At 40.9% G+C, this 22,974-nt stretch overlaps 52 non-coding genes across 52 annotated transcripts; all 52 read right to left on the bottom strand.

The window, feature by feature from the left end:
• Positions 1–51: 51 nt before the first annotated feature.
• On the bottom strand, positions 52–134 carry TRNAL-UAA (transfer RNA leucine (anticodon UAA)). Its single transcript has one exon. It is a non-coding gene; the product is annotated as a tRNA-Leu (tRNA).
• A 354-nt stretch (positions 135–488) lies between these two features.
• Positions 489–571, bottom strand: TRNAL-UAA (transfer RNA leucine (anticodon UAA)). Its single transcript has one exon. It is a non-coding gene; the product is annotated as a tRNA-Leu (tRNA).
• Positions 572–925: 354 nt separating this feature from the next.
• TRNAL-UAA (transfer RNA leucine (anticodon UAA)) lies at positions 926–1,008 on the bottom strand. Its single transcript has one exon. It is a non-coding gene; the product is annotated as a tRNA-Leu (tRNA).
• A 353-nt stretch (positions 1,009–1,361) lies between these two features.
• TRNAL-UAA (transfer RNA leucine (anticodon UAA)) lies at positions 1,362–1,444 on the bottom strand. Its single transcript has one exon. It is a non-coding gene; the product is annotated as a tRNA-Leu (tRNA).
• A 354-nt stretch (positions 1,445–1,798) lies between these two features.
• Positions 1,799–1,881, bottom strand: TRNAL-UAA (transfer RNA leucine (anticodon UAA)). Its single transcript has one exon. It is a non-coding gene; the product is annotated as a tRNA-Leu (tRNA).
• Positions 1,882–2,234: 353 nt separating this feature from the next.
• TRNAL-UAA (transfer RNA leucine (anticodon UAA)) lies at positions 2,235–2,317 on the bottom strand. The gene has a single exon. It is a non-coding gene; the product is annotated as a tRNA-Leu (tRNA).
• Positions 2,318–2,670: 353 nt separating this feature from the next.
• TRNAL-UAA (transfer RNA leucine (anticodon UAA)) lies at positions 2,671–2,753 on the bottom strand. Its single transcript has one exon. It is a non-coding gene; the product is annotated as a tRNA-Leu (tRNA).
• A 353-nt stretch (positions 2,754–3,106) lies between these two features.
• On the bottom strand, positions 3,107–3,189 carry TRNAL-UAA (transfer RNA leucine (anticodon UAA)). The gene has a single exon. It is a non-coding gene; the product is annotated as a tRNA-Leu (tRNA).
• Positions 3,190–3,542: 353 nt separating this feature from the next.
• Positions 3,543–3,625, bottom strand: TRNAL-UAA (transfer RNA leucine (anticodon UAA)). Its single transcript has one exon. It is a non-coding gene; the product is annotated as a tRNA-Leu (tRNA).
• A 353-nt stretch (positions 3,626–3,978) lies between these two features.
• On the bottom strand, positions 3,979–4,061 carry TRNAL-UAA (transfer RNA leucine (anticodon UAA)). The gene has a single exon. It is a non-coding gene; the product is annotated as a tRNA-Leu (tRNA).
• Positions 4,062–4,414: 353 nt separating this feature from the next.
• On the bottom strand, positions 4,415–4,497 carry TRNAL-UAA (transfer RNA leucine (anticodon UAA)). The gene has a single exon. It is a non-coding gene; the product is annotated as a tRNA-Leu (tRNA).
• A 354-nt stretch (positions 4,498–4,851) lies between these two features.
• On the bottom strand, positions 4,852–4,934 carry TRNAL-UAA (transfer RNA leucine (anticodon UAA)). The gene has a single exon. It is a non-coding gene; the product is annotated as a tRNA-Leu (tRNA).
• Positions 4,935–5,287: 353 nt separating this feature from the next.
• TRNAL-UAA (transfer RNA leucine (anticodon UAA)) lies at positions 5,288–5,370 on the bottom strand. The gene has a single exon. It is a non-coding gene; the product is annotated as a tRNA-Leu (tRNA).
• A 353-nt stretch (positions 5,371–5,723) lies between these two features.
• On the bottom strand, positions 5,724–5,806 carry TRNAL-UAA (transfer RNA leucine (anticodon UAA)). Its single transcript has one exon. It is a non-coding gene; the product is annotated as a tRNA-Leu (tRNA).
• Positions 5,807–6,160: 354 nt separating this feature from the next.
• TRNAL-UAA (transfer RNA leucine (anticodon UAA)) lies at positions 6,161–6,243 on the bottom strand. Its single transcript has one exon. It is a non-coding gene; the product is annotated as a tRNA-Leu (tRNA).
• A 354-nt stretch (positions 6,244–6,597) lies between these two features.
• Positions 6,598–6,680, bottom strand: TRNAL-UAA (transfer RNA leucine (anticodon UAA)). The gene has a single exon. It is a non-coding gene; the product is annotated as a tRNA-Leu (tRNA).
• A 354-nt stretch (positions 6,681–7,034) lies between these two features.
• TRNAL-UAA (transfer RNA leucine (anticodon UAA)) lies at positions 7,035–7,117 on the bottom strand. Its single transcript has one exon. It is a non-coding gene; the product is annotated as a tRNA-Leu (tRNA).
• A 353-nt stretch (positions 7,118–7,470) lies between these two features.
• TRNAL-UAA (transfer RNA leucine (anticodon UAA)) lies at positions 7,471–7,553 on the bottom strand. Its single transcript has one exon. It is a non-coding gene; the product is annotated as a tRNA-Leu (tRNA).
• A 354-nt stretch (positions 7,554–7,907) lies between these two features.
• TRNAL-UAA (transfer RNA leucine (anticodon UAA)) lies at positions 7,908–7,990 on the bottom strand. Its single transcript has one exon. It is a non-coding gene; the product is annotated as a tRNA-Leu (tRNA).
• Positions 7,991–8,343: 353 nt separating this feature from the next.
• Positions 8,344–8,426, bottom strand: TRNAL-UAA (transfer RNA leucine (anticodon UAA)). The gene has a single exon. It is a non-coding gene; the product is annotated as a tRNA-Leu (tRNA).
• Positions 8,427–8,779: 353 nt separating this feature from the next.
• Positions 8,780–8,862, bottom strand: TRNAL-UAA (transfer RNA leucine (anticodon UAA)). Its single transcript has one exon. It is a non-coding gene; the product is annotated as a tRNA-Leu (tRNA).
• Positions 8,863–9,215: 353 nt separating this feature from the next.
• TRNAL-UAA (transfer RNA leucine (anticodon UAA)) lies at positions 9,216–9,298 on the bottom strand. Its single transcript has one exon. It is a non-coding gene; the product is annotated as a tRNA-Leu (tRNA).
• A 791-nt stretch (positions 9,299–10,089) lies between these two features.
• Positions 10,090–10,172, bottom strand: TRNAL-UAA (transfer RNA leucine (anticodon UAA)). Its single transcript has one exon. It is a non-coding gene; the product is annotated as a tRNA-Leu (tRNA).
• A 353-nt stretch (positions 10,173–10,525) lies between these two features.
• TRNAL-UAA (transfer RNA leucine (anticodon UAA)) lies at positions 10,526–10,608 on the bottom strand. The gene has a single exon. It is a non-coding gene; the product is annotated as a tRNA-Leu (tRNA).
• Positions 10,609–10,961: 353 nt separating this feature from the next.
• Positions 10,962–11,044, bottom strand: TRNAL-UAA (transfer RNA leucine (anticodon UAA)). The gene has a single exon. It is a non-coding gene; the product is annotated as a tRNA-Leu (tRNA).
• A 353-nt stretch (positions 11,045–11,397) lies between these two features.
• On the bottom strand, positions 11,398–11,480 carry TRNAL-UAA (transfer RNA leucine (anticodon UAA)). The gene has a single exon. It is a non-coding gene; the product is annotated as a tRNA-Leu (tRNA).
• Positions 11,481–11,834: 354 nt separating this feature from the next.
• On the bottom strand, positions 11,835–11,917 carry TRNAL-UAA (transfer RNA leucine (anticodon UAA)). The gene has a single exon. It is a non-coding gene; the product is annotated as a tRNA-Leu (tRNA).
• A 353-nt stretch (positions 11,918–12,270) lies between these two features.
• TRNAL-UAA (transfer RNA leucine (anticodon UAA)) lies at positions 12,271–12,353 on the bottom strand. The gene has a single exon. It is a non-coding gene; the product is annotated as a tRNA-Leu (tRNA).
• A 354-nt stretch (positions 12,354–12,707) lies between these two features.
• Positions 12,708–12,790, bottom strand: TRNAL-UAA (transfer RNA leucine (anticodon UAA)). Its single transcript has one exon. It is a non-coding gene; the product is annotated as a tRNA-Leu (tRNA).
• Positions 12,791–13,143: 353 nt separating this feature from the next.
• On the bottom strand, positions 13,144–13,226 carry TRNAL-UAA (transfer RNA leucine (anticodon UAA)). The gene has a single exon. It is a non-coding gene; the product is annotated as a tRNA-Leu (tRNA).
• A 354-nt stretch (positions 13,227–13,580) lies between these two features.
• On the bottom strand, positions 13,581–13,663 carry TRNAL-UAA (transfer RNA leucine (anticodon UAA)). The gene has a single exon. It is a non-coding gene; the product is annotated as a tRNA-Leu (tRNA).
• Positions 13,664–14,016: 353 nt separating this feature from the next.
• On the bottom strand, positions 14,017–14,099 carry TRNAL-UAA (transfer RNA leucine (anticodon UAA)). Its single transcript has one exon. It is a non-coding gene; the product is annotated as a tRNA-Leu (tRNA).
• Positions 14,100–14,453: 354 nt separating this feature from the next.
• On the bottom strand, positions 14,454–14,536 carry TRNAL-UAA (transfer RNA leucine (anticodon UAA)). The gene has a single exon. It is a non-coding gene; the product is annotated as a tRNA-Leu (tRNA).
• A 353-nt stretch (positions 14,537–14,889) lies between these two features.
• On the bottom strand, positions 14,890–14,972 carry TRNAL-UAA (transfer RNA leucine (anticodon UAA)). The gene has a single exon. It is a non-coding gene; the product is annotated as a tRNA-Leu (tRNA).
• Positions 14,973–15,326: 354 nt separating this feature from the next.
• On the bottom strand, positions 15,327–15,409 carry TRNAL-UAA (transfer RNA leucine (anticodon UAA)). Its single transcript has one exon. It is a non-coding gene; the product is annotated as a tRNA-Leu (tRNA).
• A 353-nt stretch (positions 15,410–15,762) lies between these two features.
• Positions 15,763–15,845, bottom strand: TRNAL-UAA (transfer RNA leucine (anticodon UAA)). The gene has a single exon. It is a non-coding gene; the product is annotated as a tRNA-Leu (tRNA).
• Positions 15,846–16,199: 354 nt separating this feature from the next.
• On the bottom strand, positions 16,200–16,282 carry TRNAL-UAA (transfer RNA leucine (anticodon UAA)). Its single transcript has one exon. It is a non-coding gene; the product is annotated as a tRNA-Leu (tRNA).
• A 353-nt stretch (positions 16,283–16,635) lies between these two features.
• On the bottom strand, positions 16,636–16,718 carry TRNAL-UAA (transfer RNA leucine (anticodon UAA)). Its single transcript has one exon. It is a non-coding gene; the product is annotated as a tRNA-Leu (tRNA).
• A 353-nt stretch (positions 16,719–17,071) lies between these two features.
• TRNAL-UAA (transfer RNA leucine (anticodon UAA)) lies at positions 17,072–17,154 on the bottom strand. Its single transcript has one exon. It is a non-coding gene; the product is annotated as a tRNA-Leu (tRNA).
• A 353-nt stretch (positions 17,155–17,507) lies between these two features.
• On the bottom strand, positions 17,508–17,590 carry TRNAL-UAA (transfer RNA leucine (anticodon UAA)). The gene has a single exon. It is a non-coding gene; the product is annotated as a tRNA-Leu (tRNA).
• Positions 17,591–17,944: 354 nt separating this feature from the next.
• TRNAL-UAA (transfer RNA leucine (anticodon UAA)) lies at positions 17,945–18,027 on the bottom strand. The gene has a single exon. It is a non-coding gene; the product is annotated as a tRNA-Leu (tRNA).
• A 353-nt stretch (positions 18,028–18,380) lies between these two features.
• TRNAL-UAA (transfer RNA leucine (anticodon UAA)) lies at positions 18,381–18,463 on the bottom strand. Its single transcript has one exon. It is a non-coding gene; the product is annotated as a tRNA-Leu (tRNA).
• Positions 18,464–18,817: 354 nt separating this feature from the next.
• TRNAL-UAA (transfer RNA leucine (anticodon UAA)) lies at positions 18,818–18,900 on the bottom strand. Its single transcript has one exon. It is a non-coding gene; the product is annotated as a tRNA-Leu (tRNA).
• Positions 18,901–19,253: 353 nt separating this feature from the next.
• Positions 19,254–19,336, bottom strand: TRNAL-UAA (transfer RNA leucine (anticodon UAA)). Its single transcript has one exon. It is a non-coding gene; the product is annotated as a tRNA-Leu (tRNA).
• Positions 19,337–19,690: 354 nt separating this feature from the next.
• TRNAL-UAA (transfer RNA leucine (anticodon UAA)) lies at positions 19,691–19,773 on the bottom strand. Its single transcript has one exon. It is a non-coding gene; the product is annotated as a tRNA-Leu (tRNA).
• A 353-nt stretch (positions 19,774–20,126) lies between these two features.
• TRNAL-UAA (transfer RNA leucine (anticodon UAA)) lies at positions 20,127–20,209 on the bottom strand. Its single transcript has one exon. It is a non-coding gene; the product is annotated as a tRNA-Leu (tRNA).
• Positions 20,210–20,563: 354 nt separating this feature from the next.
• TRNAL-UAA (transfer RNA leucine (anticodon UAA)) lies at positions 20,564–20,646 on the bottom strand. The gene has a single exon. It is a non-coding gene; the product is annotated as a tRNA-Leu (tRNA).
• Positions 20,647–20,999: 353 nt separating this feature from the next.
• TRNAL-UAA (transfer RNA leucine (anticodon UAA)) lies at positions 21,000–21,082 on the bottom strand. The gene has a single exon. It is a non-coding gene; the product is annotated as a tRNA-Leu (tRNA).
• A 353-nt stretch (positions 21,083–21,435) lies between these two features.
• Positions 21,436–21,518, bottom strand: TRNAL-UAA (transfer RNA leucine (anticodon UAA)). Its single transcript has one exon. It is a non-coding gene; the product is annotated as a tRNA-Leu (tRNA).
• Positions 21,519–21,871: 353 nt separating this feature from the next.
• Positions 21,872–21,954, bottom strand: TRNAL-UAA (transfer RNA leucine (anticodon UAA)). The gene has a single exon. It is a non-coding gene; the product is annotated as a tRNA-Leu (tRNA).
• Positions 21,955–22,309: 355 nt separating this feature from the next.
• On the bottom strand, positions 22,310–22,392 carry TRNAL-UAA (transfer RNA leucine (anticodon UAA)). The gene has a single exon. It is a non-coding gene; the product is annotated as a tRNA-Leu (tRNA).
• A 354-nt stretch (positions 22,393–22,746) lies between these two features.
• TRNAL-UAA (transfer RNA leucine (anticodon UAA)) lies at positions 22,747–22,829 on the bottom strand. Its single transcript has one exon. It is a non-coding gene; the product is annotated as a tRNA-Leu (tRNA).
• Between the last annotated feature and the right edge of the window lie 145 nt (positions 22,830–22,974).

Raw genomic sequence — 22,974 nt, 5'->3', positions numbered from 1 at the left:
GTTGTGTTGCTCTACGATTCCTAGCTTGCAGAGCTCCCCGGCTAAAACCTATACCAGGAGTGGGGTTTGAACCCACGCGGATACATATCCATTGGATCTTAAGTCCAACGCCGTAACCACTCGGCCATCCTGGTGTAAAACTATCCTGTTTTTGCTCCCAATCGGATGCAAATGTTGGCCATACAATGCTCTTTGATGCGGTTTTCAGAATTTGGTTCAATTTCATCTATTTCCTTGTGCAGTTTAAACATTTAGACACAAAAATCGATTCTTTCATCCAAGGTTTTGAAGACTGTTATGTGCGTAAAGCACATATGATCATGGTAGGGATCATGATTAACAATTTGCTCCTAGGATAAAAAGAATGCTATAAACACACAGTCGCAGGATTCAGATTGAGAAAAAAATTATTGGCAAAGAGACCTGCAGCAGGATCTTTTGTGTTGCTCTACGATTCCTAGCTTGCAGAGCTCCCCGGCTAAAACCTATACCAGGGGTGGGGTTTGAACCCACGCGGATACATATCCATTGGATCTTAAGTCCAACGCCTTAACCACTCGGCCATCCTAGTGTAAAACTATCCTGTTTTTGCTCCCAATCGGATGCAAATGTTGGCCATACAATGCTCTTTGATGCGGTTTTCAGAATTTGGTTCAATTTCATCTATTTCCTTGTGCAGTTTAAACATTTAGACACAAAAATCGATTCTTTCATCCAAGGTTTTGAAGACTGTTATGTGCGTAAAGCACATATGATCATGGTAGGGATCATGATTAACAATTTGCTCCTAGGATAAAAAGAATGCTATAAACACACAGTCGCAGGATTCAGATTGAGAAAAAAATTATTGGCAAAGAGACCTGCAGCAGGATCTTTTGTGTTGCTCTACGATTCCTAGCTTGCAGAGCTCCCCGGCTAAAACCTATACCAGGAGTGGGGTTTGAACCCACGCGGATACATATCCATTGGATCTTAAGTCCAACGCCTTAACCACTCGGCCATCCTGGTGAAAGACTGTCTTGCTTTTGCTCCCAATCGGATACAAATGTTGGCCATGCAATGCTCTTTGATGCGGTTTTCAGAATTTGGTTCAATTTCATCTTTTTCCTTGTGCAGTTTAAACATTTAGACACAAAAATCGATTCTTTCATCCAAAGTTTTAAGATTGTAATGTGCGTAAAGCACATATGATCATGGTAGGGATCATGATTAACAATTTGCTCCTAGGATAAAAAGAATGTAATAAACACACAGTCACAGGATTCAGATTGAGAAAAAATTTATTGGCAAAGAGACCTGCAGCAGGATCTGTTGTGTTGCTCTACGATTCCTAGCTTGCAGAGCTCACCGGCTAAAACCTATACCAGGAGTGGGGTTTGAACCCACGCGGATACATATCCATTGGATCTTAAGTCCAACGCCTTAACCACTCGGCCATCCTGGGGGAAGACTGTCCTGTTTTCACTCCCAATCGGATACAAATGTTGGCCATGCAATGCTCTTTGATGTGGTTTTCAGAATTTGGTTCAATTTCATCTATTTCCTTGTGCAGTTTAAACATTTAGACACAAAAATCGATTCTTTCATCCAAGGTTTTGAAGATTGTTATGTGCGTAAAGCACATATGATCATGGTAGGGATCATGATTAACAATTTGCTCCTAGGATAAAAAGAATGCTATAAACACACAGTCGCAGGATTCAGATTGAGAAAAAAATTATTGGCAAAGAGACCTGCAGCAGGATCTTTTGTGTTGCTCTACGATTCCTAGCTTGCAGAGCTCCCCGGCTAAAACCTATACCAGGAGTGGGGTTTGAACCCACGCGGATACATATCCATTGGATCTTAAGTCCAACGCCTTAACCACTCGGCCATCCTGGTGAAAGACTGTCTTGCTTTTGCTCCCAATCGGATACAAATGTTGGCCATGCAATGCTCTTTGATGCGGTTTTCAGAATTTGGTTCAATTTCATCTTTTTCCTTGTGCAGTTTAAACATTTAGACACAAAAATCGATTCTTTCATCCAAAGTTTTAAGATTGTAATGTGCGTAAAGCACATATGATCATGGTAGGGATCATGATTAACAATTTGCTCCTAGGATAAAAAGAATGTAATAAACACACAGTCACAGGATTCAGATTGAGAAAAAATTTATTGGCAAAGAGACCTGCAGCAGGATCTGTTGTGTTGCTCTACGATTCCTAGCTTGCAGAGCTCCCCGGCTAAAACCTATACCAGGAGTGGGGTTTGAACCCACGCGGATACATATCCATTGGATCTTAAGTCCAACGCCTTAACCACTCGGCCATCCTGGCGGAAGACTGTCCTGTTTTTGCTCCCAATCGGATGCAAATGTTGGCCATACAATGCTCTTTGATGCGGTTTTCAGAATTTGGTTCAATTTCATCTATTTCCTTGTGCAGTTTAAACATTTAGACACAAAAATCGATTCTTTCATCCAAAGTTTTAAGATTGTAATGTGCGTAAAGCACATATGATCATGGTAGAGATCATGATTAACAATTTGCTCCTAGGATAAAAAGAATGCTATAAACACACAGTCGCAGGATTCAGATTGAGAAAAAAATTATTGGCAAAGAGACCTGCAGCAGGATCTTTTGTGTTGCTCTACGATTCCTAGCTTGCAGAGCTCCCCGGCTAAAACCTATACCAGGAGTGGGGTTTGAACCCACGCGGATACATATCCATTGGATCTTAAGTCCAACGCCTTAACCACTCGGCCATCCTGGTGAAAGACTGTCTTGCTTTTGCTCCCAATCGGATACAAATGTTGGCCATGCAATGCTCTTTGATGCGGTTTTCAGAATTTGGTTCAATTTCATCTTTTTCCTTGTGCAGTTTAAACATTTAGACACAAAAATCGATTCTTTCATCCAAAGTTTTAAGATTGTAATGTGCGTAAAGCACATATGATCATGGTAGGGATCATGATTAACAATTTGCTCCTAGGATAAAAAGAATGTAATAAACACACAGTCACAGGATTCAGATTGAGAAAAAATTTATTGGCAAAGAGACCTGCAGCAGGATCTGTTGTGTTGCTCTACGATTCCTAGCTTGCAGAGCTCCCCGGCTAAAACCTATACCAGGAGTGGGGTTTGAACCCACGCGGATACATATCCATTGGATCTTAGGTCCAACGCCTTAACCACTCGGCCATCCTGGTGGAAGACTGTCCTGTTTTTGCTCCCAATCGGATGCAAATGTTGGCCATACAATGCTCTTTGATGCGGTTTTCAGAATTTGGTTCAATTTCATCTATTTCCTTGTGCAGTTTAAACATTTAGACACAAAAATCGATTCTTTCATCCAAAGTTTTAAGATTGTAATGTGCGTAAAGCACATATGATCATGGTAGGGATCATGATTAACAATTTGCTCCTAGGATAAAAAGATTGTAATAAACACACAGTCACAGGATTCAGATTGAGAAAAAATTTATTGGCAAAGAGACCTGCAGCAGGATCTGTTGTGTTGCTCTACGATTCCTAGCTTGCAGAGCTCCCCGGCTAAAACCTATACCAGGAGTGGGGTTTGAACCCACGCGGATACATATCCATTGGATCTTAAGTCCAACGCCTTAACCACTCGGCCATCCTGGTGGAAGACTGTTCTGTTTTTGCTCCCAATCGGATACAAATGTTGGCCATGCAATGCTCTTTGATGCGGTTTTCAGAATTTGGTTCAATTTCATCTATTTCCTTGTGCAGTTTAAACATTTAGACACAAAAATCGATTCTTTCATCCAAGGTTTTGAAGATTGTTATGTGCGTAAAGCACATATGATCATGGTAGGGATCATGATTAACAATTGCTCCTAGGATAAAAAGAATGCTATAAACACACAGTCGCAGGATTCAGATTGAGAAAAAAATTATTTGCAAAGAGACCTGCAGCAGGATCTGTTGTGTTGCTCTACGATTCCTAGCTTGCAGAGCTCCCCGGCTAAAACCTATACCAGGAGTGGGGTTTGAACCCACGCGGATACATATCCATTGGATCTTAAGTCCAACGCCGTAACCACTCGGCCATCCTGGTGTAAAACTATCCTGTTTTTGCTCCCAATCGGATGCAAATGTTGGCCATACAATGCTCTTTGATGCGGTTTTCAGAATTTGGTTCAATTTCATCTTTTTCCTTGTGCAGTTTAAACATTTAGACACAAAAATCGATTCTTTCATCCAAAGTTTTAAGATTGTAATGTGCGTAAAGCACATATGATCATGGTAGGGATCATGATTAACAATTTGCTCCTAGGATAAAAAGAATGTAATAAACACACAGTCACAGGATTCAGATTGAGAAAAAATTTATTGGCAAAGAGACCTGCAGCAGGATCTGTTGTGTTGCTCTACGATTCCTAGCTTGCAGAGCTCCCCGGCTAAAACCTATACCAGGAGTGGGGTTTGAACCCACGCGGATACATATCCATTGGATCTTAAGTCCAACGCCTTAACCACTCGGCCATCCTGGTGGAAGACTGTCCTGTTTTCACTCCCAATCGGATACAAATGTTGGCCATGCAATGCTCTTTGATGTGGTTTTCAGAATTTGGTTCAATTTCATCTATTTCCTTGTGCAGTTTAAACATTTAGACACAAAAATCGATTCTTTCATCCAAGGTTTTGAAGATTGTTATGTGCGTAAAGCACATATGATCATGGTAGGGATCATGATTAACAATTTGCTCCTTGGATAAAAAGAATGCTATAAACACACAGTCGCAGGATTCAGATTGAGAAAAAAATTATTGGCAAAGAGACCTGCAGCAGGATCTTTTGTGTTGCTCTACGATTCCTAGCTTGCAGAGCTCCCCGGCTAAAACCTATACCAGGAGTGGGGTTTGAACCCACGCGGATACATATCCATTGGATCTTAAGTCCAACGCCTTAACCACTCGGCCATCCTGGCGGAAGACTGTCCTGTTTTTGCTCCCAATCGGATGCAAATGTTGGCCATACAATGCTCTTTGATGCGGTTTTCAGAATTTGGTTCAATTTCATCTATTTCCTTGTGCAGTTTAAACATTTAGACACAAAAATCGATTCTTTCATCCAAAGTTTTAAGATTGTAATGTGCGTAAAGCACATATGATCATGGTAGGGATCATGATTAACAATTTGCTCCTAGGATAAAAAGAATGTAATAAACACACAGTCACAGGATTCAGATTGAGAAAAAATTTATTGGCAAAGAGACCTGCAGCAGGATCTGTTGTGTTGCTCTACGATTCCTAGCTTGCAGAGCTCCCCGGCTAAAACCTATACCAGGAGTGGGGTTTGAACCCACGCGGATACATATCCATTGGATCTTAGGTCCAACGCCTTAACCACTCGGCCATCCTGGTGGAAGACTGTCCTGTTTTTGCTCCCAATCGGATGCAAATGTTGGCCATACAATGCTCTTTGATGCGGTTTTCAGAATTTGGTTCAATTTCATCTATTTCCTTGTGCAGTTTAAACATTTAGACACAAAAATCGATTCTTTCATCCAAAGTTTTAAGATTGTAATGTGCGTAAAGCACATATGATCATGGTAGGGATCATGATTAACAATTTGCTCCTAGGATAAAAAGATTGTAATAAACACACAGTCACAGGATTCAGATTGAGAAAAAATTTATTGGCAAAGAGACCTGCAGCAGGATCTGTTGTGTTGCTCTACGATTCCTAGCTTGCAGAGCTCCCCGGCTAAAACCTATACCAGGAGTGGGGTTTGAACCCACGCGGATACATATCCATTGGATCTTAAGTCCAACGCCTTAACCACTCGGCCATCCTGGTGGAAGACTGTTCTGTTTTTGCTCCCAATCGGATACAAATGTTGGCCATGCAATGCTCTTTGATGCGGTTTTCAGAATTTGGTTCAATTTCATCTATTTCCTTGTGCAGTTTAAACATTTAGACACAAAAATCGATTCTTTCATCCAAGGTTTTGAAGATCGTTATGTGCGTAAAGCACATATGATCATGGTAGGGATCATGATTAACAATTTGCTCCTAGGATAAAAAGAATGCTATAAACACACAGTCGCAGGATTCAGATTGAGAAAAAAATTATTGGCAAAGAGACCTGCAGCAGGATCTGTTGTGTTGCTCTACGATTCCTAGCTTGCAGAGCTCCCCGGCTAAAACCTATACCAGAAGTGGGGTTTGAACCCACGCGGATACATATCCATTGGATCTTAAGTCCAACGCCGTAACCACTCGGCCATCCTGGTGTAAAACTATCCTGTTTTTGCTCCCAATCGGATGCAAATGTTGGCCATACAATGCTCTTTGATGCGGTTTTCAGAATTTGGTTCAATTTCATCTATTTCCTTGTGCAGTTTAAACATTTAGACACAAAAATCGATTCTTTCATCCAAGGTTTTGAAGACTGTTATGTGCGTAAAGCACATATGATCATGGTAGGGATCATGATTAACAATTTGCTCCTAGGATAAAAAGAATGCTATAAACACACAGTCGCAGGATTCAGATTGAGAAAAAAATTATTGGCAAAGAGACCTGCAGCAGGATCTTTTGTGTTGCTCTACGATTCCTAGCTTGCAGAGCTCCCCGGCTAAAACCTATACCAGGAGTGGGGTTTGAACCCACGCGGATACATATCCATTGGATCTTAAGTCCAACGCCTTAACCACTCGGCCATCCTAGTGTAAAACTATCCTGTTTTTGCTCCCAATCGGATGCAAATGTTGGCCATACAATGCTCTTTGATGCGGTTTTCAGAATTTGGTTCAATTTCATCTATTTCCTTGTGCAGTTTAAACATTTAGACACAAAAATCGATTCTTTCATCCAAGGTTTTGAAGACTGTTATGTGCGTAAAGCACATATGATCATGGTAGGGATCATGATTAACAATTTGCTCCTAGGATAAAAAGAATGCTATAAACACACAGTCGCAGGATTCAGATTGAGAAAAAAATTATTGGCAAAGAGACCTGCAGCAGGATCTTTTGTGTTGCTCTACGATTCCTAGCTTGCAGAGCTCCCCGGCTAAAACCTATACCAGGAGTGGGGTTTGAACCCACGCGGATACATATCCATTGGATCTTAAGTCCAACGCCTTAACCACTCGGCCATCCTGGTGAAAGACTGTCTTGCTTTTGCTCCCAATCGGATACAAATGTTGGCCATGCAATGCTCTTTGATGCGGTTTTCAGAATTTGGTTCAATTTCATCTTTTTCCTTGTGCAGTTTAAACATTTAGACACAAAAATCGATTCTTTCATCCAAAGTTTTAAGATTGTAATGTGCGTAAAGCACATATGATCATGGTAGGGATCATGATTAACAATTTGCTCCTAGGATAAAAAGAATGTAATAAACACACAGTCACAGGATTCAGATTGAGAAAAAATTTATTGGCAAAGAAACCTGCAGCAGGATCTGTTGTGTTGCTCTACGATTCCTAGCTTGCAGAGCTCCCCGGCTAAAACCTATACCAGGAGTGGGGTTTGAACCCACGCGGATACATATCCATTGGATCTTAAGTCCAACGCCTTAACCACTCGGCCATCCTGGTGGAAGACTGTCCTGTTTTCACTCCCAATCGGATACAAATGTTGGCCATGCAATGCTCTTTGATGTGGTTTTCAGAATTTGGTTCAATTTCATCTATTTCCTTGTGCAGTTTAAACATTTAGACACAAAAATCGATTCTTTCATCCAAGGTTTTGAAGATTGTTATGTGCGTAAAGCACATATGATCATGGTAGGGATCATGATTAACAATTTGCTCCTAGGATAAAAAGAATGCTATAAACACACAGTCGCAGGATTCAGATTGAGAAAAAAATTATTGGCAAAGAGACCTGCAGCAGGATCTTTTGTGTTGCTCTACGATTCCTAGCTTGCAGAGCTCCCCGGCTAAAACCTATACCAGGAGTGGGGTTTGAACCCACGCGGATACATATCCATTTGATCTTAAGTCCAACGCCTTAACCACTCGGCCATCCTGGTGAAAGACTGTCTTGCTTTTGCTCCCAATCGGATACAAATGTTGGCCATGCAATGCTCTTTGATGCGGTTTTCAGAATTTGGTTCAATTTCATCTTTTTCCTTGTGCAGTTTAAACATTTAGACACAAAAATCGATTCTTTCATCCAAAGTTTTAAGATTGTAATGTGCGTAAAGCACATATGATCATGGTAGGGATCATGATTAACAATTTGCTCCTAGGATAAAAAGAATGTAATAAACACACAGTCACAGGATTCAGATTGAGAAAAAATTTATTGGCAAAGAGACCTGCAGCAGGATCTGTTGTGTTGCTCTACGATTCCTAGCTTGCAGAGCTCCCCGGCTAAAACCTATACCAGGAGTGGGGTTTGAACCCACGCGGATACATATCCATTGGATCTTAAGTCCAACGCCTTAACCACTCGGCCATCCTGGCGGAAGACTGTCCTGTTTTTGCTCCCAATCGGATGCAAATGTTGGCCATACAATGCTCTTTGATGCGGTTTTCAGAATTTGGTTCAATTTCATCTATTTCCTTGTGCAGTTTAAACATTTAGACACAAAAATCGATTCTTTCATCCAAAGTTTTAAGATTGTAATGTGCGTAAAGCACATATGATCATGGTAGGGATCATGATTAACAATTTGCTCCTAGGATAAAAAGAATGTAATAAACACACAGTCACAGGATTCAGATTGAGAAAAAATTTATTGGCAAAGAGACCTGCAGCAGGATCTGTTGTGTTGCTCTACGATTCCTAGCTTGCAGAGCTCCCCGGCTAAAACCTATACCAGGAGTGGGGTTTGAACCCACGCGGATACATATCCATTGGATTTTAAGTCCAACGCCTTAACCACTCGGCCATCCTGGTGGAAGACTGTTCTGTTTTTGCTCCCAATCGGATACAAATGTTGGCCATGCAATGCTCTTTGATGCGGTTTTCAGAATTTGGTTCAATTTCATCTATTTCCTTGTGCAGTTTAAACATTTAGACACAAAAATCGATTCTTTCATCCAAGGTTTTGAAGATTGTTATGTGCGTAAAGCACATATGATCATGGTAGGGATCATGATTAACAATTGCTCCTAGGATAAAAAGAATGCTATAAACACACAGTCGCAGGATTCAGATTGAGAAAAAAATTATTGGCAAAGAGACCTGCAGCAGGATCTGTTGTGTTGCTCTACGATTCCTAGCTTGCAGAGCTCCCCGGCTAAAACCTATACCAGGAGTGGGGTTTGAACACACGCGGATACATATCCATTGGATCTTAAGTCCAACGCCTTAACCACTCGGCCATCCTGGTGTAAAACTATCCTGTTTTTGCTCCCAATCGGATGCAAATGTTGGCCATACAATGCTCTTTGATGCGGTTTTCAGAATTTGGTTCAATTTCATCTATTTCCTTGTGCAGTTTAAACATTTAGACACAAAAATCGATTCTTTCATCCAAGGTTTTGAAGTCTGTTATGTGCGTAAAGCACATATGATCATGGTAGGGATCATGATTAACAATTTGCTCCTAGGATAAAAAGAATGTAATAAACACACAGTCACAGGATTCAGATTGAGAAAAAATTTATTGGCAAAGAGACCTGCAGCAGGATCTGTTGTGTTGCTCTACGATTCCTAGCTTGCAGAGCTCCCCGGCTAAAACCTATACCAGGAGTGGGATGTGGACCCACGCGGATACATATCCATTGGATCTTAAGTCCAACGCCTTAACCACTCGGCCATCCTGGTGGAAGACTGTCCTGTTTTTACTCCCAATCGGATACAAATGTTGGCCATGCAATGCTCTTTGATGTGGTTTTCAGAATTTGGTTCAATTTCATCTATTTCCTTGTGCAGTTTAAACATTTAGACACAAAAATCGATTCTTTCATCCAAGGTTTTGAAGATTGTTATGTGCGTAAAGCACATATGATCATGGTAGGGATCATGATTAACAATTTGCTCCTAGGATAAAAAGAATGCTATAAACACACAGTCGCAGGATTCAGATTGAGAAAAAAATTATTGGCAAAGAGACCTGCAGCAGGATCTTTTGTGTTGCTCTACGATTCCTAGCTTGCAGAGCTCCCCGGCTAAAACCTATACCAGGAGTGGGGTTTGAACCCACGCGGATACATATCCATTGGATCTTAAGTCCAACGCCTTAACCACTCGGCCATCCTGGTGAAAGACTGTCTTGCTTTTGCTCCCAATCGGATACAAATGTTGGCCATGCAATGCTCTTTGATGCGGTTTTCAGAATTTGGTTCAATTTCATCTTTTTCCTTGTGCAGTTTAAACATTTAGACACAAAAATCGATTCTTTCATCCAAAGTTTTAAGATTGTAATGTGCGTAAAGCACATATGATCATGGTAGGGATCATGATTAACAATTTGCTCCTAGGATAAAAAGAATGTAATAAACACACAGTCACAGGATTCAGATTGAGAAAAAATTTATTGGCAAAGAGACCTGCAGCAGGATCTGTTGTGTTGCTCTACGATTCCTAGCTTGCAGAGCTCCCCGGCTAAAACCTATACCAGGAGTGGGGTTTGAACCCACGCGGATACATATCCATTGGATCTTAAGTCCAACGCCTTAACCACTCGGCCATCCTGGCGGAAGACTGTCCTGTTTTTGCTCCCAATCGGATGCAAATGTTGGCCATACAATGCTCTTTGATGCGGTTTTCAGAATTTGGTTCAATTTCATCTATTTCCTTGTGCAGTTTAAACATTTAGACACAAAAATCGATTCTTTCATCCAAAGTTTTAAGATTGTAATGTGCGTAAAGCACATATGATCATGGTAGGGATCATGATTAACAATTTGCTCCTAGGATAAAAAGAATGTAATAAACACACAGTCACAGGATTCAGATTGAGAAAAAATTTATTGGCAAAGAGACCTGCAGCAGGATCTGTTGTGTTGCTCTACGATTCCTAGCTTGCAGAGCTCCCCGGCTAAAACCTATACCAGGAGTGGGGTTTGAACCCACGCGGATACATATCCATTGGATTTTAAGTCCAACGCCTTAACCACTCGGCCATCCTGGTGGAAGACTGTTCTGTTTTTGCTCCCAATCGGATACAAATGTTGGCCATGCAATGCTCTTTGATGCGGTTTTCAGAATTTGGTTCAATTTCATCTATTTCCTTGTGCAGTTTAAACATTTAGACACAAAAATCGATTCTTTCATCCAAGGTTTTGAAGATTGTTATGTGCGTAAAGCACATATGATCATGGTAGGGATCATGATTAACAATTGCTCCTAGGATAAAAAGAATGCTATAAACACACAGTCGCAGGATTCAGATTGAGAAAAAAATTATTGGCAAAGAGACCTGCAGCAGGATCTGTTGTGTTGCTCTACGATTCCTAGCTTGCAGAGCTCCCCGGCTAAAACCTATACCAGGAGTGGGGTTTGAACCCACGCGGATACATATCCATTGGATTTTAAGTCCAACGCCTTAACCACTCGGCCATCCTGGTGGAAGACTGTTCTGTATTTGCTCCCAATCGGATACAAATGTTGGCCATGCAATGCTCTTTGATGCGGTTTTCAGAATTTGGTTCAATTTCATCTATTTCCTTGTGCAGTTTAAACATTTAGACACAAAAATCGATTCTTTCATCCAAGGTTTTGAAGACTGTTATGTGCGTAAAGCACATATGATCATGGTAGGGATCATGATTAACAATTTGCTCCTAGGATAAAAAGAATGTAATAAACACACAGTCACAGGATTCAGATTGAGAAAAAATTTATTGGCAAAGAGACCTGCAGCAGGATCTGTTGTGTTGCTCTACGATTCCTAGCTTGCAGAGCTCCCCGGCTAAAACCTATACCAGGAGTGGGGTTTGAACCCACGCGGATACATATCCAGTGGATCTTAAGTCCAACGCCTTAACCACTCGGCCATCCTGGTGGAAGACTGTCCTGTTTTTGCTCCCAATCGGATGCAAATGTTGGCCATACAATGCTCTTTGATGCGGTTTTCAGAATTTGGTTCAATTTCATCTATTTCCTTGTGCAGTTTAAACATTTAGACACAAAAATCGATTCTTTCATCCAAAGTTTTAAGATTGTAATGTGCGTAAAGCACATATGATCATGGTAGGGATCATGATTAACAATTTGCTCCTAGGATAAAAAGAATGCTATAAACACACAGTCGCAGGATTCAGATTGAGAAAAAAATTATTGGCAAAGAGACCTGCAGCAGGATCTGTTGTGTTGCTCTACGATTCCTAGCTTGCAGAGCTCCCCGGCTAAAACCTATACCAGGAGTGGGGTTTGAACACACGCGGATACATATCCATTGGATCTTAAGTCCAACGCCTTAACCACTCGGCCATCCTGGTGTAAAACTATCCTGTTTTTGCTCCCAATCGGATGCAAATGTTGGCCATACAATGCTCTTTGATGCGGTTTTCAGAATTTGGTTCAATTTCATCTATTTCCTTGTGCAGTTTAAACATTTAGACACAAAAATCGATTCTTTCATCCAAGGTTTTGAAGACTGTTATGTGCGTAAAGCACATATGATCATGGTAGGGATCATGATTAACAATTTGCTCCTAGGATAAAAAGAATGTAATAAACACACAGTCACAGGATTCAGATTGAGAAAAAATTTATTGGCAAAGAGACCTGCAGCAGGATCTGTTGTGTTGCTCTACGATTCCTAGCTTGCAGAGCTCCCCGGCTAAAACCTATACCAGGAGTGGGGTTTGAACCCACGCGGATACATATCCAGTGGATCTTAAGTCCAACGCCTTAACCACTCGGCCATCCTGGTGGAAGACTGTCCTGTTTTTGCTCCCAATCGGATGCAAATGTTGGCCATACAATGCTCTTTGATGCGGTTTTCAGAATTTGGTTCAATTTCATCTATTTCCTTGTGCAGTTTAAACATTTAGACACAAAAATCGATTCTTTCATCCAAAGTTTTAAGATTGTAATGTGCGTAAAGCACATATGATCATGGTAGGGATCATGATTAACAATTTGCTCCTAGGATAAAAAGAATGTAATAAACACACAGTCACAGGATTCAGATTGAGAAAAAATTTATTGGCAAAGAGACCTGCAGCAGGATCTGTTGTGTTGCTCTACGATTCCTAGCTTGCAGAGCTCCCCGGCTAAAACCTATACCAGGAGTGGGGTTTGAACCCACGCGGATACATATCCATTGGATTTTAAGTCCAACGCCTTAACCACTCGGCCATCCTGGTGGAAGACTGTTCTGTATTTGCTCCCAATCGGATACAAATGTTGGCCATGCAATGCTCTTTGATGCGGTTTTCAGAATTTGGTTCAATTTCATCTATTTCCTTGTGCAGTTTAAACATTTAGACACAAAAATCGATTCTTTCATCCAAGGTTTTGAAGACTGTTATGTGCGTAAAGCACATATGATCATGGTAGGGATCATGATTAACAATTTGCTCCTAGGATAAAAAGAATGTAATAAACACACAGTCACAGGATTCAGATTGAGAAAAAATTTATTGGCAAAGAGACCTGCAGCAGGATCTGTTGTGTTGCTCTACGATTCCTAGCTTGCAGAGCTCCCCGGCTAAAACCTATACCAGGAGTGGGGTTTGAACCCACGCGGATACATATCCAGTGGATCTTAAGTCCAACGCCTTAACCACTCGGCCATCCTGGTGGAAGACTGTCCTGTTTTTGCTCCCAATCGGATGCAAATGTTGGCCATACAATGCTCTTTGATGCGGTTTTCAGAATTTGGTTCAATTTCATCTATTTCCTTGTGCAGTTTAAACATTTAGACACAAAAATCGATTCTTTCATCCAAAGTTTTAAGATTGTAATGTGCGTAAAGCACATATGATCATGGTAGGGATCATGATTAACAATTTGCTCCTAGGATAAAAAGAATGTAATAAACACACAGTCACAGGATTCAGATTGAGAAAAAATTTATTGGCAAAGAGACCTGCAGCAGGATCTGTTGTGTTGCTCTACGATTCCTAGCTTGCAGAGCTCCCCGGCTAAAACCTATACCAGGAGTGGGGTTTGAACCCACGCGGATACATATCCATTGGATTTTAAGTCCAACGCCTTAACCACTCGGCCATCCTGGTGGAAGACTGTTCTGTATTTGCTCCCAATCGGATACAAATGTTGGCCATGCAATGCTCTTTGATGCGGTTTTCAGAATTTGGTTCAATTTCATCTATTTCCTTGTGCAGTTTAAACATTTAGACACAAAAATCGATTCTTTCATCCAAGGTTTTGAAGACTGTTATGTGCGTAAAGCACATATGATCATGGTAGGGATCATGATTAACAATTTGCTCCTAGGATAAAAAGAATGTAATAAACACACAGTCACAGGATTCAGATTGAGAAAAAATTTATTGGCAAAGAGACCTGCAGCAGGATCTGTTGTGTTGCTCTACGATTCCTAGCTTGCAGAGCTCCCCGGCTAAAACCTATACCAGGAGTGGGGTTTGAACCCACGCGGATACATATCCAGTGGATCTTAAGTCCAACGCCTTAACCACTCGGCCATCCTGGTGGAAGACTGTCCTGTTTTTGCTCCCAATCGGATGCAAATGTTGGCCATACAATGCTCTTTGATGCGGTTTTCAGAATTTGGTTCAATTTCATCTATTTCCTTGTGCAGTTTAAACATTTAGACACAAAAATCGATTCTTTCATCCAAAGTTTTAAGATTGTAATGTGCGTAAAGCACATATGATCATGGTAGGGATCATGATTAACAATTTGCTCCTAGGATAAAAAGAATGTAATAAACACACAGTCACAGGATTCAGATTGAGAAAAAATTTATTGGCAAAGAGACCTGCAGCAGGATCTGTTGTGTTGCTCTACGATTCCTAGCTTGCAGAGCTCCCCGGCTAAAACCTATACCAGGAGTGGGGTTTGAACCCACGTGGATACATATCCATTGGATTTTAAGTCCAACGCCTTAACCACTCGGCCATCCTGGTGGAAGACTGTTCTGTTTTTGCTCCCAATCGGATACAAATGTTGGCCATGCAATGCTCTTTGATGCGGTTTTCAGAATTTGGTTCAATTTCATCTATTTCCTTGTGCAGTTTAAACATTTAGACACAAAAATCGATTCTTTCATCCAAGGTTTTGAAGATTGTTATGTGCGTAAAGCACATATGATCATGGTAGGGATCATGATTAACAATTTGCTCCTAGGATAAAAAGAATGTAATAAACACACAGTCACAGGATTCAGATTGAGAAAAAATTTATTGGCAAAGAGACCTGCAGCAGGATCTGTTGTGTTGCTCTACGATTCCTAGCTTGCAGAGCTCCCCGGCTAAAACCTATACCAGGAGTGGGGTTTGAACCCACGCGGATACATATCCATTGGATTTTAAGTCCAACGCCTTAACCACTCGGCCATCCTGGTGGAAGACTGTTCTGTTTTTGCTCCCAATCGGATACAAATGTTGGCCATGCAATGCTCTTTGATGCGGTTTTCAGAATTTGGTTCAATTTCATCTATTTCCTTGTGCAGTTTAAACATTTAGACACAAAAATCGATTCTTTCATCCAAGGTTTTGAAGATTGTTATGTGCGTAAAGCACATATGATCATGGTAGGGATCATGATTAACAATTGCTCCTAGGATAAAAAGAATGCTATAAACACACAGTCGCAGGATTCAGATTGAGAAAAAAATTATTGGCAAAGAGACCTGCAGCAGGATCTGTTGTGTTGCTCTACGATTCCTAGCTTGCAGAGCTCCCCGGCTAAAACCTATACCAGGAGTGGGGTTTGAACACACGCGGATACATATCCATTGGATCTTAAGTCCAACGCCTTAACCACTCGGCCATCCTGGTGTAAAACTATCCTGTTTTTGCTCCCAATCGGATGCAAATGTTGGCCATACAATGCTCTTTGATGCGGTTTTCAGAATTTGGTTCAATTTCATCTATTTCCTTGTGCAGTTTAAACATTTAGACACAAAAATCGATTCTTTCATCCAAGGTTTTGAAGACTGTTATGTGCGTAAAGCACATATGATCATGGTAGGGATCATGATTAACAATTTGCTCCTAGGATAAAAAGAATGTAATAAACACACAGTCACAGGATTCAGATTGAGAAAAAATTTATTGGCAAAGAGACCTGCAGCAGGATCTGTTGTGTTGCTCTACGATTCCTAGCTTGCAGAGCTCCCCGGCTAAAACCTATACCAGGAGTGGGGTTTGAACCCACGCGGATACATATCCATTGGATCTTAAGTCCAACGCCTTAACCACTTGGCCATCCTGGTGAAAGACTGTCTTGCTTTTGCTCCCAATCGGATACAAATGTTGGCCATGCAATGCTCTTTGATGCGGTTTTCAGAATTTGGTTCAATTTCATCTTTTTCCTTGTGCAGTTTAAACATTTAGACACAAAAATCGATTCTTTCATCCAAAGTTTTAAGATTGTAATGTGTGTAAAGCACATATGATCATGGTAGGGATCATGATTAACAATTTGCTCCTAGGATAAAAAGAATGTAATAAACACACAGTCACAGGATTCAGATTGAGAAAAAATTTATTGGCAAAGAGACCTGCAGCAGGATCTGTTGTGTTGCTCTACGATTCCTAGCTTGCAGAGCTCCCCGGCTAAAACCTATACCAGGAGTGGGGTTTGAACCCACGCGGATACATATCCATTGGATCTTAAGTCCAACGCCTTAACCACTCGGCCATCCTGGTGGAAGACTGTCCTGTTTTTGCTCCCAATCGGATGCAAATGTTGGCCATACAATGCTCTTTGATGCGGTTTTCAGAATTTGGTTCAATTTCATCTATTTCCTTGTGCAGTTTAAACATTTAGACACAAAAATCGATTCTTTCATCCAAAGTTTTAAGATTGTAATGTGCGTAAAGCACATATGATCATGGTAGGGATCATGATTAACAATTTGCTCCTAGGATAAAAAGAATGTAATAAACACACAGTCACAGGATTCAGATTGAGAAAAAATTTATTGGCAAAGAGACCTGCAGCAGGATCTGTTGTGTTGCTCTACGATTCCTAGCTTGCAGAGCTCCCCGGCTAAAACCTATACCAGGAGTGGGGTTTGAACCCACGCGGATACATATCCAGTGGATCTTAAGTCCAACGCCTTAACCACTCGGCCATCCTGGTGGAAGACTGTCCTGTTTTTGCTCCCAATCGGATGCAAATGTTGGCCATACAATGCTCTTTGATGCGGTTTTCAGAATTTGGTTCAATTTCATCTATTTCCTTGTGCAGTTTAAACATTTAGACACAAAAATCGATTCTTTCATCCAAAGTTTTAAGATTGTAATGTGCGTAAAGCACATATGATCATGGTAGGGATCATGATTAACAATTTGCTCCTAGGATAAAAAGAATGTAATAAACACACAGTCACAGGATTCAGATTGAGAAAAAATTTATTGGCAAAGAGACCTGCAGCAGGATCTGTTGTGTTGCTCTACGATTCCTAGCTTGCAGAGCTCCCCGGCTAAAACCTATACCAGGAGTGGGGTTTGAACCCACGCGGATACATATCCATTGGATTTTAAGTCCAACGCCTTAACCACTCGGCCATCCTGGTGGAAGACTGTTCTGTATTTGCTCCCAATCGGATACAAATGTTGGCCATGCAATGCTCTTTGATGCGGTTTTCAGAATTTGGTTCAATTTCATCTATTTCCTTGTGCAGTTTAAACATTTAGACACAAAAATCGATTCTTTCATCCAAGGTTTTGAAGACTGTTATGTGCGTAAAGCACATATGATCATGGTAGGGATCATGATTAACAATTTGCTCCTAGGATAAAAAGAATGTAATAAACACACAGTCACAGGATTCAGATTGAGAAAAAATTTATTGGCAAAGAGACCTGCAGCAGGATCTGTTGTGTTGCTCTACGATTCCTAGCTTGCAGAGCTCCCCGGCTAAAACCTATACCAGGAGTGGGGTTTGAACCCACGCGGATACATATCCAGTGGATCTTAAGTCCAACGCCTTAACCACTCGGCCATCCTGGTGGAAGACTGTCCTGTTTTTGCTCCCAATCGGATGCAAATGTTGGCCATACAATGCTCTTTGATGCGGTTTTCAGAATTTGGTTCAATTTCATCTATTTCCTTGTGCAGTTTAAACATTTAGACACAAAAATCGATTCTTTCATCCAAAGTTTTAAGATTGTAATGTGCGTAAAGCACATATGATCATGGTAGGGATCATGATTAACAATTTGCTCCTAGGATAAAAAGAATGTAATAAACACACAGTCACAGGATTCAGATTGAGAAAAAATTTATTGGCAAAGAGACCTGCAGCAGGATCTGTTGTGTTGCTCTACGATTCCTAGCTTGCAGAGCTCCCCGGCTAAAACCTATACCAGGAGTGGGGTTTGAACCCACGCGGATACATATCCATTGGATTTTAAGTCCAACGCCTTAACCACTCGGCCATCCTGGTGGAAGACTGTTCTGTATTTGCTCCCAATCGGATACAAATGTTGGCCATGCAATGCTCTTTGATGCGGTTTTCAGAATTTGGTTCAATTTCATCTATTTCCTTGTGCAGTTTAAACATTTAGACACAAAAATCGATTCTTTCATCCAAGGTTTTGAAGACTGTTATGTGCGTAAAGCACATATGATCATGGTAGGGATCATGATTAACAATTTGCTCCTAGGATAAAAAGAATGTAATAAACACACAGTCACAGGATTCAGATTGAGAAAAAATTTATTGGCAAAGAGACCTGCAGCAGGATCTGTTGTGTTGCTCTACGATTCCTAGCTTGCAGAGCTCCCCGGCTAAAACCTATACCAGGAGTGGGGTTTGAACCCACGCGGATACATATCCAGTGGATCTTAAGTCCAACGCCTTAACCACTCGGCCATCCTGGTGGAAGACTGTCCTGTTTTTGCTCCCAATCGGATGCAAATGTTGGCCATACAATGCTCTTTGATGCGGTTTTCAGAATTTGGTTCAATTTCATCTATTTCCTTGTGCAGTTTAAACATTTAGACACAAAAATCGATTCTTTCATCCAAAGTTTTAAGATTGTAATGTGCGTAAAGCACATATGATCATGGTAGGGATCATGATTAACAATTTGCTCCTAGGATAAAAAGAATGTAATAAACACACAGTCACAGGATTCAGATTGAGAAAAAATTTATTGGCAAAGAGACCTGCAGCAGGATCTGTTGTGTTGCTCTACGATTCCTAGCTTGCAGAGCTCCCCGGCTAAAACCTATACCAGGAGTGGGGTTTGAACCCACGTGGATACATATCCATTGGATTTTAAGTCCAACGCCTTAACCACTCGGCCATCCTGGTGGAAGACTGTTCTGTTTTTGCTCCCAATCGGATACAAATGTTGGCCATGCAATGCTCTTTGATGCGGTTTTCAGAATTTGGTTCAATTTCATCTATTTCCTTGTGCAGTTTAAACATTTAGACACAAAAATCGATTCTTTCATCCAAGGTTTTGAAGATTGTTATGTGCGTAAAGCACATATGATCATGGTAGGGATCATGATTAACAATTTGCTCCTAGGATAAAAAGAATGTAATAAACACACAGTCACAGGATTCAGATTGAGAAAAAATTTATTGGCAAAGAGACCTGCAGCAGGATCTGTTGTGTTGCTCTACGATTCCTAGCTTGCAGAGCTCCCCGGCTAAAACCTATACCAGGAGTGGGGTTTGAACCCACGCGGATACATATCCATTGGATTTTAAGTCCAACGCCTTAACCACTCGGCCATCCTGGTGGAAGACTGTTCTGTTTTTGCTCCCAATCGGATACAAATGTTGGCCATGCAATGCTCTTTGATGCGGTTTTCAGAATTTGGTTCAATTTCATCTATTTCCTTGTGCAGTTTAAACATTTAGACACAAAAATCGATTCTTTCATCCAAGGTTTTGAAGATTGTTATGTGCGTAAAGCACATATGATCATGGTAGGGATCATGATTAACAATTGCTCCTAGGATAAAAAGAATGCTATAAACACACAGTCGCAGGATTCAGATTGAGAAAAAAATTATTGGCAAAGAGACCTGCAGCAGGATCTGTTGTGTTGCTCTACGATTCCTAGCTTGCAGAGCTCCCCGGCTAAAACCTATACCAGGAGTGGGGTTTGAACACACGCGGATACATATCCATTGGATCTTAAGTCCAACGCCTTAACCACTCGGCCATCCTGGTGTAAAACTATCCTGTTTTTGCTCCCAATCGGATGCAAATGTTGGCCATACAATGCTCTTTGATGCGGTTTTCAGAATTTGGTTCAATTTCATCTATTTCCTTGTGCAGTTTAAACATTTAGACACAAAAATCGATTCTTTCATCCAAGGTTTTGAAGACTGTTATGTGCGTAAAGCACATATGATCATGGTAGGGATCATGATTAACAATTTGCTCCTAGGATAAAAAGAATGTAATAAACACACAGTCACAGGATTCAGATTGAGAAAAAATTTATTGGCAAAGAGACCTGCAGCAGGATCTGTTGTGTTGCTCTACGATTCCTAGCTTGCAGAGCTCCCCGGCTAAAACCTATACCAGGAGTGGGGTTTGAACCCACGCGGATACATATCCATTGGATCTTAAGTCCAACGCCTTAACCACTTGGCCATCCTGGTGAAAGACTGTCTTGCTTTTGCTCCCAATCGGATACAAATGTTGGCCATGCAATGCTCTTTGATGCGGTTTTCAGAATTTGGTTCAATTTCATCTTTTTCCTTGTGCAGTTTAAACATTTAGACACAAAAATCGATTCTTTCATCCAAAGTTTTAAGATTGTAATGTGCGTAAAGCACATATGATCATGGTAGGGATCATGATTAACAATTTGCTCCTAGGATAAAAAGAATGTAATAAACACACAGTCACAGGATTCAGATTGAGAAAAAATTTATTGGCAAAGAGACCTGCAGCAGGATCTGTTGTGTTGCTCTACGATTCCTAGCTTGCAGAGCTCCCCGGCTAAAACCTATACCAGGAGTGGGGTTTGAACCCACGCGGATACATATCCATTGGATCTTAAGTCCAACGCCTTAACCACTCGGCCATCCTGGTGGAAGACTGTCCTGTTTTTGCTCCCAATCGGATGCAAATGTTGGCCATACAATGCTCTTTGATGCGGTTTTCAGAATTTGGTTCAATTTCATCTATTTCCTTGTGCAGTTTAAACATTTAGACACAAAAATCGATTCTTTCATCCAAAGTTTTAAGATTGTAATGTGCGTAAAGCACATATGATCATGGTAGGGATCATGATTAACAATTTGCTCCTAGGATAAAAAGAATGTAATAAACACACAGTCACAGGATTCAGATTGAGAAAAAATTTATTGGCAAAGAGACCTGCAGCAGGATCTGTTGTGTTGCTCTACGATTCCTAGCTTGCAGAGCTCCCCGGGTAAAACCTATACCAGGAGTGGGGCTTGAACCCACGCGGATACATATCCATTGGATCTTAAATCCAACGCCTTAACCACTCTGCCATCCTGGTGGAAGACTGTTCTGTTTTTGCTCCCAATCGGATACAAATGTTGGCCATGCAATGCTCTTTGATGCGGTTTTCAGAATTTGGTTCAATTTCATCTATTTCCTTGTGCAGTTTAAACATTTAGACACAAAAATCGATTCTTTCATCCAAGGTTTTGAAGATTGTTATGTGCGTAAAGCACATATGATCATGGTAGGGATCATGATTAACAATTGCTCCTAGGATAAAAAGAATGCTATAAACACACAGTCGCAGGATTCAGATTGAGAAAAAAATTATTGGCAAAGAGACCTGCAGCAGGATCTGTTGTGTTGCTCTACGATTCCTAGCTTGCAGAGCTCCCCGGCTAAAACCTATACCAGGAGTGGGGTTTGAACCCACGCGGATACATATCCATTGGATCTTAAGTCCAACGCCTTAACCACTCGGCCATCCTGGTGTAAAACTATCCTGTTTTTGCTCCCAATCGGATGCAAATGTTGGCCATACAATGCTCTTTGATGCGGTTTTCAGAATTTGGTTCAATTTCATCTATTTCCTTGTGCAGTTTAAACATTTAGACACAAAAATCGATTCTTTCATCCAATGTTTTGTAGATTGGATATGTGCGTAAAGCACCTATGATCATGGTAGGGATCATGATTAACAATTTGCTCCTAGGATAAAAAGAATGCTATAAACACACAGTCGCAAGATTCAGATTGAGAAAAAAATTATTGGCAAAGAGACCTGCAGCAGGATCTTTTTTGTTGCTCTACGATTCCTAGCTTGCAGAGCTCCCCGGCTAAAACCTATACCAGGAGTGGGGTTTGAACCCACGCGGATACATATCCATTGGATCTTAAGTCCAACGCCTTAACCACTCGGCCATCCTGGTGGAAGACTGTCCTGTTTTTGCTCCCAATCGGATGCAAATGTTGGCCATACAATGCTCTTTGATGCGGTTTTCAGAATTTGGTTCAATTTCATCTATTTCCTTGTGCAGTTTAAACATTTAGACACAAAAATCGATTCTTTCATCCAAAGTTTTGAAGATTGTTATGTGCGTAAAGCACATATGATCATGGTAGGGATCATGATTAACAATTTGCTCCTAGGATAAAAAGAATGTAATAAACACACAGTCACAGGATTCAGATTGAGAAAAAATTTATTGGCAAAGAGACCTGCAGCAGGATCTGTTGTGTTGCTCTACGATTCCTAGCTTGCAGAGCTCCCCGGCTAAAACCTATACCAGGAGTGGGGTTTGAACCCACGCGGATACATATCCATTGGATCTTAAATCCAACGCCTTAACCACTCGGCCATCCTGGTGGAAGACTGTCCTGTTTTTGCTCCCAATCGGATGCAAATGTTGGCCATACAATGCTCTTTGATGTGGTTTTCAGAATTTGGTTCAATTTCATCTATTTCCTTGTGCAGTTTAAACATTTAGACACAAAAATCGATTCTTTCATCC

Source organism: Eleutherodactylus coqui, chromosome 3, assembly GCF_035609145.1.
Source record: "Eleutherodactylus coqui strain aEleCoq1 chromosome 3, aEleCoq1.hap1, whole genome shotgun sequence".
Lineage (NCBI taxonomy): Eukaryota > Metazoa > Chordata > Amphibia > Anura > Eleutherodactylidae > Eleutherodactylus > Eleutherodactylus coqui.
The sequence above is the reverse complement of the archived record's forward strand: the minus strand, read 5'-3'. Positions and strand labels throughout refer to the sequence as shown.